This window comes from Pseudophryne corroboree, chromosome 2 (genome assembly GCF_028390025.1).
Source record: "Pseudophryne corroboree isolate aPseCor3 chromosome 2, aPseCor3.hap2, whole genome shotgun sequence".
Lineage (NCBI taxonomy): Eukaryota > Metazoa > Chordata > Amphibia > Anura > Myobatrachidae > Pseudophryne > Pseudophryne corroboree.
Window position 1 is genome coordinate 1,044,885,967 of NC_086445.1, and position 10,599 is coordinate 1,044,896,565.

The following is a 10,599-nucleotide window of genomic DNA, read 5'->3' on the forward strand; positions in this document are numbered from 1 at the left end:
GAACTGTCTTCAGATAAGAGGGTTCCCTGGGTGTGTGGTGTGTCGGTACACGTGTGTCGACATGTCTGAGGTAAAAGGCTCTCCTAAGAAGGAGATGGAGCAAATGTGTGTGTGTGGTGTCTCCGTCGACAACGCCGACACCTGACTGGATATGTGGAATTAAGTGCTGAGGTAAATTTATTGCACAAAAGATTAGAGAACAGACAGGGAATCTACCCATGTCTGTCCCTATGTCGCAGGGACCTTCAGAATCTCAAAACGCCCACTATCCAAAATAATAGACACTGATACCGACACGGAGTCTGACTCCAGTGTCGACTACGATAATGCAAAGTTATAGCCAAAACTGGCAGAAAAGTATTTAATATATGATTATTGTAATAAAAGATGTTTTGCATATCACTGATGACTCATCTGTCCCTGACACAAGGGTACACATGTTTAAGGGGAAGAAAGCTGAGGTAAATTTCCCTCCTCTCATGAAGAAAAAGAGCGGGAATTTCCAGACAAGAGACTGCAGATTCCCAAAAAGAATTCTCATGGAGTATCCTTTCCCTGCTAGGGCCAGGATACGATGGGAATCTTCCCCTAGGGTGGACAAGGCATTGACACGTTTACCCAAAAGGTAGCGCTGACTTAACAGCTATCCTCAGGGATCCTGCAGATAGCATGCAGTAAAAGTACTTTGAAGTCCATTTACACACATTCTGGTACACTACTCAGACCGGCGATTGTGTCGGCATGGGTTTATAGAGCTGTAGCAGCGTGGACAGATACCTTATCAGTGGAGATTGACACCCTAGATAAGGATACCATGTTATTGACCCTTGGATATATATATATATATATATATATATATATATAATGTGGCTGTGGATGGCCCGGCACTCCTGAACGCCTGTATAGTAAATGCTGCGGTGCCCTCCGGGTGACTCCAAGTCACTGATATATGGTGTAGATGAACGGCGGCACTCAGACAGACTCCTCAATATGCAAAAATCAGGTCATTTATTGAGACCGTGAAACCGACATGTTTCGGGGCTAAACCCCGTCCTCAGGGTCAAACAGCTTGCTGTTTGACCCTGAGGACGGGGTTTAGCCCCGAAACATGTCGGTTTCACGGTCTCAATAAATGACCTGATTTTTGCATATTGAGGAGTCTGTCTGAGTGCCGCCGTTCATCTACACCATATATATATATATATATATATATATATATATATATATATATAATTCTCCTTCATCCACTAGGGGCCACTAGAGCGTAGTTACAATGGGGAAATAGTAGGCAGTAATTGGGAGCTGGCACTTTAAAAAACTCTAACCCTGTGGCTAGCTCCTCCCCTACTATCTCCCCTCCAAGCCAGTCTTAGTTTAGTGCCCAAGGGAGCTGGTTCACTTGGGTTTAGCTGAAGAATTTTTTCTTTATTTTATTTTTTCTTTCACACACGCACAGACTGGCAGCTCTGCCACTGCCAGTCTGCACCGTGGGAGCTGCCGGCGGGGTCCCATCGCAGCTGCGTGCGGCTCGGGATGGGCCCCGGCTGAGGGAGACACTGAGCTCTCCTGAGCTGGCGGACACCGCTGCGTGCGGCGCATGTCGGGGCCACTCCATCCAGCAGAAGATTCCGGCAGCACGGCAGCGGTGAGTATCTGCGGCCGGACACCGCTGCGTGCGGCGTGTGTCGGGGCCACCCTCCACCACCAATGAAAGGTGAGTGTGTATTTCCCCCTTTCCCCCCCAGAGTGTTGGGATGAAGGGGCGACAGGGGGGTTTTGAATAGAATTAATTTGATTAATGGTGACTGACTGACAGGGGGACAGTGACAGGACACCCCTCCAGCACCCAAACCTCCCCCCCCCCCTCCCCCCTCGGATTATTATTTATTTATTTAAAAAAAAAAAAGAGTAAGAGCAGCGCAGTGCCGCGCGCCCGCCCGCCCTCCTCCCTGATTGGATCCCCGCCAGCGCGGCTCATAGAGCCGCTACGGGGATCCGGCATAAGGACACAGCAGCTTTGAATTTGGCGCCTTTGAGGAGGGGGCGGGGCTTAGTCCCGCTCTGCGCGCCCGGAAGTATCGCGCGCTGGGGACCATTTCCGATCTGCAGCAGCGCGGGACGGTGACCACGCAGAGCAAAGAGAGGCACAGTGAGCAGTTACAGTGGGGAAGGGGGGCACTCGGGGGCACTGCAGGCACAATATTTGATTTGCTTCAGCCTGTCACTGCACACAGTATCGTGCAGGACAGATTGGGCTGCTGTGGCTGCATTCTTTTCCCTGCTTCCCTCCTCTCCCTCCCATTCTGCCTATAGCTGTTTTCCTGTGGGGGAAGGGTATCAAGTTTAGGTGCTGCCATGGCCAGCAAAGGCTCCAAGGCAACACAAAAGCAGGGGCAGGTTTTAGGTGAGGAGTCACAGCCATCGGCTCAGCCCTCCTCAGAACCCCAGAGCGCCCCGACATGGACGACACAACTCACATCGGTGATGTCCCTGCTGACTGGGGAACTTAAAGCCTCTCGGGAAGATAGGAAGGCGGCCCGGTTCCGACAGCTTGTCCCGGTACCGGCGCCAGAACCTGCATGGGCAGTCTCATTGGCAACGTCAGTGGAAGGGCTTTCCAGGGCTGTAATCCCTTCCCAAGCCCCGTCCTTTAGCCCCCCTCAACAGGCTGCAAAAAAGAGATTGCTAGCCTCTGTGTTACAGGACTTTGATGATGATATGCCTCAATTAGATGAGGCGGGGTTAGATGTACAGGATAGACAGGATGTGGAAATCCAGGATACTGAGGACGATCAGGTATATGGGGACTCTGAACCAGTAGCTCAGGATATAGAGGCTCTTATTACTGCTATTCGCTCAGTGTTACAGGTGGAGGAGACGGAGGACACCTTACGCCCTTCAAGGTTTGGCACCGACCAATACCTGCCGGTGACCTTTCCAGTTTCGGAGGAGCTGGATGCGCTCATAACGACAGCCTGGAAGCATCCAGACGCAAAATTTCAGGTATCAAGAAAACTGTTGTCTTCCTATCCTTTTCCCGCAGATAGCAGAACGTGCTATGAGACCTCTCCGATTGTGGATCCTTCGGTGTCTCATCTGTCCAAAAAGACGGTCCTGCCTGTTCCGGGGGCAACTTCACTTAAGGAGGCGTCAGATAGGAAGTTGGAATCTACCTTAAAGAATATTTACTCTGCGGCAGGGGTTTTACATCGCCCGGCGCAGGTAGGTTGTTGGGTCAACAAGGCGATCGAAGCTTGGGCGGAACAATTGTCCTCTGGAATTCGTGACAAATTACCGGCGGATCAATTGATAGAGTGGGCAGAACACATCCGTGAATCAGCCCTTTATCATTGCGAAGCGTCCAAGGACATAGGTGTTCTCGGAGCTAGAATTTCCACTTTAGCAATTGCGGCCCGCAGAGCTCTATGGCTCCGGCATTGGCATGCGGATACGGAATCCAAAAGGGCGGCAGAGGCGTTGCCCTTTACGGGTGCGTTTCTGTTTGGTAAGGATCTGGATGCCTGGATCTCTACGGCCACCGGGGGTAGGTCGGCTTATCTTCCTTCTGCTGCTCCAGCCGCTCGCAGACCATATTAGGGGTCCCTCTTTTCGATCCTTTCGTGCCCCTTCCAGGTTTCGAGGACAGGCCAGGGGTGGAGCTTCTACCTTCCGTGGCCATAGAGGTAGAGGCGGCGGCGGCAGGGGTAGAGGTTCCGCAGCCTCAGCCCAGTCAGACGTTAAGTCTTCTACCACTGCCACCGCATGACGGGCCTCCCTCCCACCTGGGAGATCACAGGGTGGGAGCTCGTTTGTGGGATTTCAAGGAGGTCTGGATACAGTCCTGCCCAGATGCTTGGGTCCGGGATCTCATCACTTGCGGTTACAAGCTCGTTTTTCAGGAACAACCGCCCCAGCGGTTCTTTACCACGGGTTTGCCAGTTTCCGACAACCAGGGAGTTGCCTTACACGCCGCGGTCCAGAAGCTTCTATCTGCAAGGGTTGTGATCCCTGTTCCCTCGCATCATCGGAAACAGGGCTATTACTCAAGCCTGTTTCTAGTACCGAAGCCGGACGGCTCAGTCAGACCAATCCTGAACTTGAAAGATCTCAATCCGTATTTGAAGGTATTCAAGTTCAAGATGGAGTCCCTCCAGTCTGTTGGAAAAAGACGAGTTTATGGCATCCTTAGACATCAAGGACGCATACTTACATGTTCCCATTTGGCCTCCTCATCAGGCTTTTCTCCGGTTCGCAATACAGGATGCTCATTTACAGTTCCAGGCCCTTCCTTTCGGTCTCTCTTCTGCTCCCAGAGTGTTCACAAAGGTCATGGCGGTCATGATGGCCCTACTTCGGAAGCAGGGTGTGACAATTGTTCCCTATCTGGACGATCTGCTAATAAAAGCAAGCTCAGCAGAACGGTTACTTCAGAATATCCGGATGACACAGGACCTTCTGATTCGACATGGGTGGATCCTGAATTTCCCGAAGTCTCACTTATGCCCCTCACAACGGCTGTTGTTTCTGGGAATGATTCTCGACACAGTCCATCAGAGGGTTTTCCTTCCGCAGGACAAGATACTGTCTCTGCAGACACTGGTAAAATTGGTCCTTCAACACCGTCGGGTGTCAGTGTATCTGTGCATTCGCCTGCTGGGAAAGATGGTAGCAGCGTTCGAAGCTCTTCCGTACGGTCGCTTCCACTCTCGACCGTTTCAGCTGTGTCTTCTAAATCAGTGGTCAGGATCTCATCTGTTCCTTCATCAGCGGGTGACGCTATCTCCAAAGGCACGGTCGTCGCTGCTGTGGTGGCTCCAGTCGACCCATCTGTTGGAAGGAAGACGGTTCGGCATATGGGATTGGACTCTCCTCACCACGGACGCCAGTCTGCGAGGCTGGGGGGCAGTGACCCTGGGACATCGGTTTCAGGGGCGCTGGTCAATCCACGAATCCGCTCTCCCCATAAACATTCTCGAACTAAGGGCGGTGTACAACGCCCTGCTTCAGGCACATCACCTCCTGCGCGGTCGAGCGGTCACAGTTCAGTCCGACAACGCCACGACGGTAGCGTACATCAACCGTCAGGGCGGCACTCACAGCCGCGCGGCGATGAGGGAGGTCACCAACATCCTTCTCTGGGCGGAGAAGTATGCTCTGTCCTTCTCTGCAATATTCATTCCGGGAGTGGACAATTGGGAAGCCGACTATCTAAGCCGACAGGACATGCACCCGGGAGAGTGGTCGCTACATCCCCAGGTGTTTTGGCAACTGGTACATCGGTGGGGAAAACCACAGATCGACCTCATGGCATCCCGCCTGAACCATCAGTTGCCTCTTTATTACTCTAGGACAAGGGACCCAGCGGCGACGGCCGTGGATGCCCTCACGGCTCCTTGGAATTTCCGGTTCGTTTACCTCTTTCCTCCGTTCCCGCTGTTGCCGAAGGTTCTGCAACGCATCAAGAGGGAAGACGCTCTGGTTCTCCTAGTGGCTCCGGATTGGCCACGCAGGGTTTGGTACTCCACTCTGCATCTGTTGTCGGTGGCCGAGCCTTGGACCCTGCCACTACGAGACGACCTTCTACAACAGGGTCCTTTTCTTTATCCAGACTTACGCAGGCTACGTTTGACGGCGTGGCTGTTGAGAAAGCCATCTTGACAAGGATGGGGATTCCTCGTACAGTTATACCTACTATGCTTCGGGCTAGAAAGTCAGTTACATCTTCTCACTACTACCGCATTTGGAAGGCTTATGTAGCATGGTGTGAACGTCGAGAATTTTCTCCTTCCGTGTATAGCTTAGCCCGTCTTCTCCGTTTTTTGCAGGCGGGTTTTTCAGCAGGCCTAAGACTGGGTTCGCTAAAAGTGCAGGTCTCTGCTCTTTCGGTTTTCTTCCAGAAAAGGTTAGCCTTGCTGCCTGAGGTTCAGACCTTCTTTCAAGGGGTTCTTCGAATACAGCCTCCCTTCCGTCCTCCGACAGCGCCATGGGACCTCAGTCTGGTCCTGTCTTTTCTGCAGTCTTCATTGTTTGAGCCCCTGGAATCAGTAGAGATAAAATATCTCACCTGGAAGGTGGTACTTCTCCTGGCGCTGGCTTCAGCTAGACGGGTGTCGGAACTGGGGGCTCTCTCTTGCAGGTCTCCTTACCTGGTGTTTCATGCGGATAGGGCCGAGCTTCGTACTCGTATGTCCTTTCTACCTAAGGTGGTGTCGGATTTTCACATCAATCAGCCGCTTGTCGTCCCGGCCCTCTCGGGGGACTCTCCGGATGCGAGATCATTGGACGTTGTAAGAGCGCTCAAGATCTATGTGGATAGGACTTCAGCTATTCGGAAGTCAGATTCCTTATTTGTTCTGTACGATGCTGCCCGCCGTGGTTGGCCGGCCTCTAAGCAAACCTTGTCTCGATGGATTCGACTGACCATCAGACAAGCTTATTTGGCAGCTTCTCGAGAACCTCCATCTTCCATTTCAGCACACTCCACGCGCTCTGTGGGACCTTCGTGGGCGGCTGCCCGGGGGGTCTCTATGACTACTTTATGTCGGGCGGCTACTTGGTCCGGCCGTCATACGTTTGTCAAATTCTACAAGTTTGACACTTTTGCGGCCTCTGCATCTCAGTTTGGCCGAGCGGTTTTACAGGACTCTCAGCACTCTCCCACCCGTTCTGGGAGCTCTGGGACGTCCCCATTGTAACTACGCTCCAGTGGCCCCTAGTGGATGAAGGAGAAATCAGGATTTTGGTACTTACCGATAAATCTCTTTCTCCGATTCCACAGGGGCCACTGGACGCCCGCCCAGCGCTGTTCCTCCTTGTTTTTTGCATAACGGTTTGCGGTTCAATAAATGACCGCTTGTTGAGTTCAGGTTAGCCTGTTTGTGGTTAGGTTCTATTCCAGGTTTAGTTTGGGTTATCCTGGTTGACTGGACGTCATTAACCTCCTCTACCTTAAGGTTTTCTTTATTACAGCTCTCCTTGGGCACAGTTTTACGTAGACTGGCTTGGAGGGGAGATAGTAGGGGAGGAGCTAGCCACAGGGTTAGAGTTTTTTTAAAGTGCCAGCTCCCAATTACTGCCTACTATTTCCCCATTGTAACTACGCTCCAGTGGCCCCTGTGGAATCGGAGAAAGGGATTTATCGGTAAGTACCAAAATCCTGATATATATACCATGCAGTATGACCCGGCACTCCTTACGCTCCCCAGCGTTGTAGAATACTTGCCCCCGTGCCTTCACCTCCTGGATACAATCCCCTATACAACAGCAGCAATGAGGGCGGCACTGGGAGACGTAGTAAGTAAGTTGAAGAAAAAAGTGCTTTAATGAATCAATATAAATATATATATATATATATATATATATATATATATATATATAAAGATGCTGTCTTATATATAAGACATGCCCAAAGAGACATTGGTCTACTGGGTTCTAGAGTCAACGCTATGTCGATTTCTGCTAGACGTGTCCTGTGGAACATGGAATGGACAGGTGATGCCGACTAAAAGAGGCATATGGAGGTTTTACCTTACAAGGCTGAGGAATTGTGTGGAGAAGGGCTCTCGGACCTGGTCTCCACAGCTATAGCTGGTAATTCTGATCTTTTGCCTTATATTCCCTCACAGCCTAAGAAAGCACAACATTATCAAATGCAGTCCTTTCGGTCGCTGAAAAACAAGAAAGTACGAGGAGCGTCCTTTCTTACAAGAGGTAAGGGCACAGGGCACAGCTAGTTCCCAGGAACAGAAGTCCTCCCCGGCCTCTACTAAATCCACTGCATGACGCTGGGGCTCCGCTAAGGGAGTCTGCCCCAGTGGGAGCACGTCTTCGACTCTTCAGCCACATCTGAATTCACTCACAGGTGGATCCCTGGGCGATAAATCTCAGGGTTACGAGCTGGAATTCGAAGAGGTGCCTCCTCGCCGGTTTTCCTTATCGGACCTACCGGCTTCTCCCCCAGAAAGGGAGGTAATATTAAATACAATTCACACATTGTATCTCCAACAGGTGGTGCTCAAGGTTCCCCTCCTGCAACAAGGAAGGGGATAATTACTCAACCTTGGCTGTAGTCCCGAAACCAGACGGTTCGGTCAGACCTATTTTAAAATTAAAATCTCTGAACCTATACTTGAAAAGTTCAAATTAAAAATGGAATCGCTCAGAGCGATCATCGCCAGCCTGGAAAGGGGATATTTTATGGTGTATCTAGACATAAAGGCTGCATACCTTCATGTTCCCATTTATCCACCCCATCAGGCGTACCTGAGAATTGCGGTACAGTATTGTCATTACAAATTTCAGGGTAATTGGCGGAAATGATGGTGCTCCTACGCAATCAAGGAGTCACAATTATCCCATACTTGGACGATCTCCTAATAAGGGCGAGATCAAAAGAGCAGTTGTTGAACAGCGTGTCACTTTCGCTGAAGGTGTCACAGCAACACGGCTGGATTCTCAATATCCTGAAGTCACAGTTGGTTCCTATGACTCGTCTGCCCTTCTTGGGTATGATTCTGGATACGGACCAGAAATGGGTTTACCTTCAGATAGAGAAGGCCCAGGTACTCATGACTCTGGTCAGGAACCTGTTGAAACCAAGACAGGTGTCAGTGCATCACTGTACTCGAGTCCTGGGAAAGATGGTGGCATCATACGAGGCCATTCCCTTCGGCAGGTTCCATGCGAGGACTTTCCAATGGGACCTACTGGACAAGTGGTCCGGGTCTACAGATTCATCAGTTGATCACCCTATCCCCCAGGGCCAGGGTATATCTCCTGTGGTGGCTGCAGAGTGCTCACCTTCTAGAGGGCCGCAGGTTCGGCATTCAGGACTGGATCCTGGTGACCACGGACGCGAGCCTCCGAGGTTGGGGAGCAGTCACACAGGGAAGAAATTGCCAAGCTCTTTGGTCAAGTCAAGAGACTTGTCTTCACATCAACATCTTGGAACTAAGGGCCATATACAACGCCCTACGTCAAGCGGAGACCTTACTTCGCGACCAACCGGTTCTGATCCAGTCAGACAACGTCACCGCAGTAGCTCATGTAAACCGCCAAGGCAGCACAAGGAGAAGAGTGGCGATGGCGGAAGCCACCAGAATTCTTCGCTGGGCGGAGAATCATGTAAGCGCACTGTCAGCAGTGTTCATTCCGGGAGTGGACAACTGGGAAGCAGACTTCCTCAGCAGACACGACCTACATCCTGGAGAGTGGGGACTTCGTCAGGAAGTTTTCGCACAGATTGCAAGTCAGTGGGGACTGCCACAGATAGAGATGATGGCGCCCCGCCTCAACAAAAAGCTACAGAGGTATTGCGCCAGGTCAAGAGACCCTCAGGCGATAGCTGTAGATGTCCTAGTGACACCGTGGGTGTTCCAGTCAGTCTATGTATTTCCTCCTCTTCCTCTCATACCCAAGGTGTTGAGAATAAGGAAAAGAGGAGTGAGAACAATCCTCATTGTTCCAGATTGGCCACGAAGGATCTTTTATCTGGATCTGCAGGAAATGCTTACAGAAGATCCGTGGCCTCTTCCTCTAAGTCAGGACCTGTTGCAACAGGGGCCATGTCTGTTCCAAGACTTACCGCGGCTCCGTTTGACGGCATGGCGGTTGATCGCCGGATCCTAGCAGAAAAAGGCGTTCTGGATGAGGTCATTCCTACGCTGATTAAGGCTAGGAAGAACGTGACATCTAAACATTATCACCGTATATGGCGAAAATATGTTTCTTGGTGTGAGGCCAGGAGTGCTCCTACGGAAGAATTCCATCTGGGCCGTTTCCTTCACTTCCTACAAACTGGAGTGAATTTGGGCCTAAAATTAGGCTCCATTAAGGTTCAGATTTCAGCCCTATCCATTTTCTTTCAAAAAGAATTGGCTTCTCTCCCAGAAGTTCAGACTTTTGTGAAGGGAGTGCTGCATATTCAGCCTCCTTTAGTGCCTCCGGTGGAGCCTTGGGACCTTAACGTGGTGTTAAGTTTCCTAAAGTCGCACTGGTTTGAACCACTTAAAACGGTAGAGTTAAAATATCTCACTTGGAAGGTGGTCATGTTATTAGCCTTGGCTTCGGCTAGGCGAGTGTCGGAATTGGCGGCTTTGTCACATAAAAGCCCCTATCTGGTTTTCCATATGGATAGAGCGGATTTGCAGACCCGTCCTCAATTCCTGCCAAAAGTGGTTTTATCCTTTCATATGAACCAACCTATTGTGGTGCCTGTGGCTACGCGTGACTTGGAGGATTCCGAGTCCCTTGATGTGGTCAGGGCTTTGAAAATTTACGTGGCCAGAGCGGCTAGGGTCAGAAAAACAGAAGCACTATTTATCCTGTATGCAACCAACAAGATTGGTGCCCCTGCTTCAAAGCAGATTATTGCTCGCTGGATCTGTAACACGAATCAGCAAGCGCATTCTACGGCGGGATTGCCGTTACCAAAATCGGTCAAGGCCCATTCCACAAAGAAAGTGGGCTCTTCTTGGGCGGCTGCCCGATGGGTCTCGGCACTACAGCTGTGCCGAGCTGCTACTTGGTCGGGGTCAAACACGTTTGCAAAGTTCTATAAGTTTTATACCCTGGCTGAGGAGGACCTCCTGTTTGCTCAGT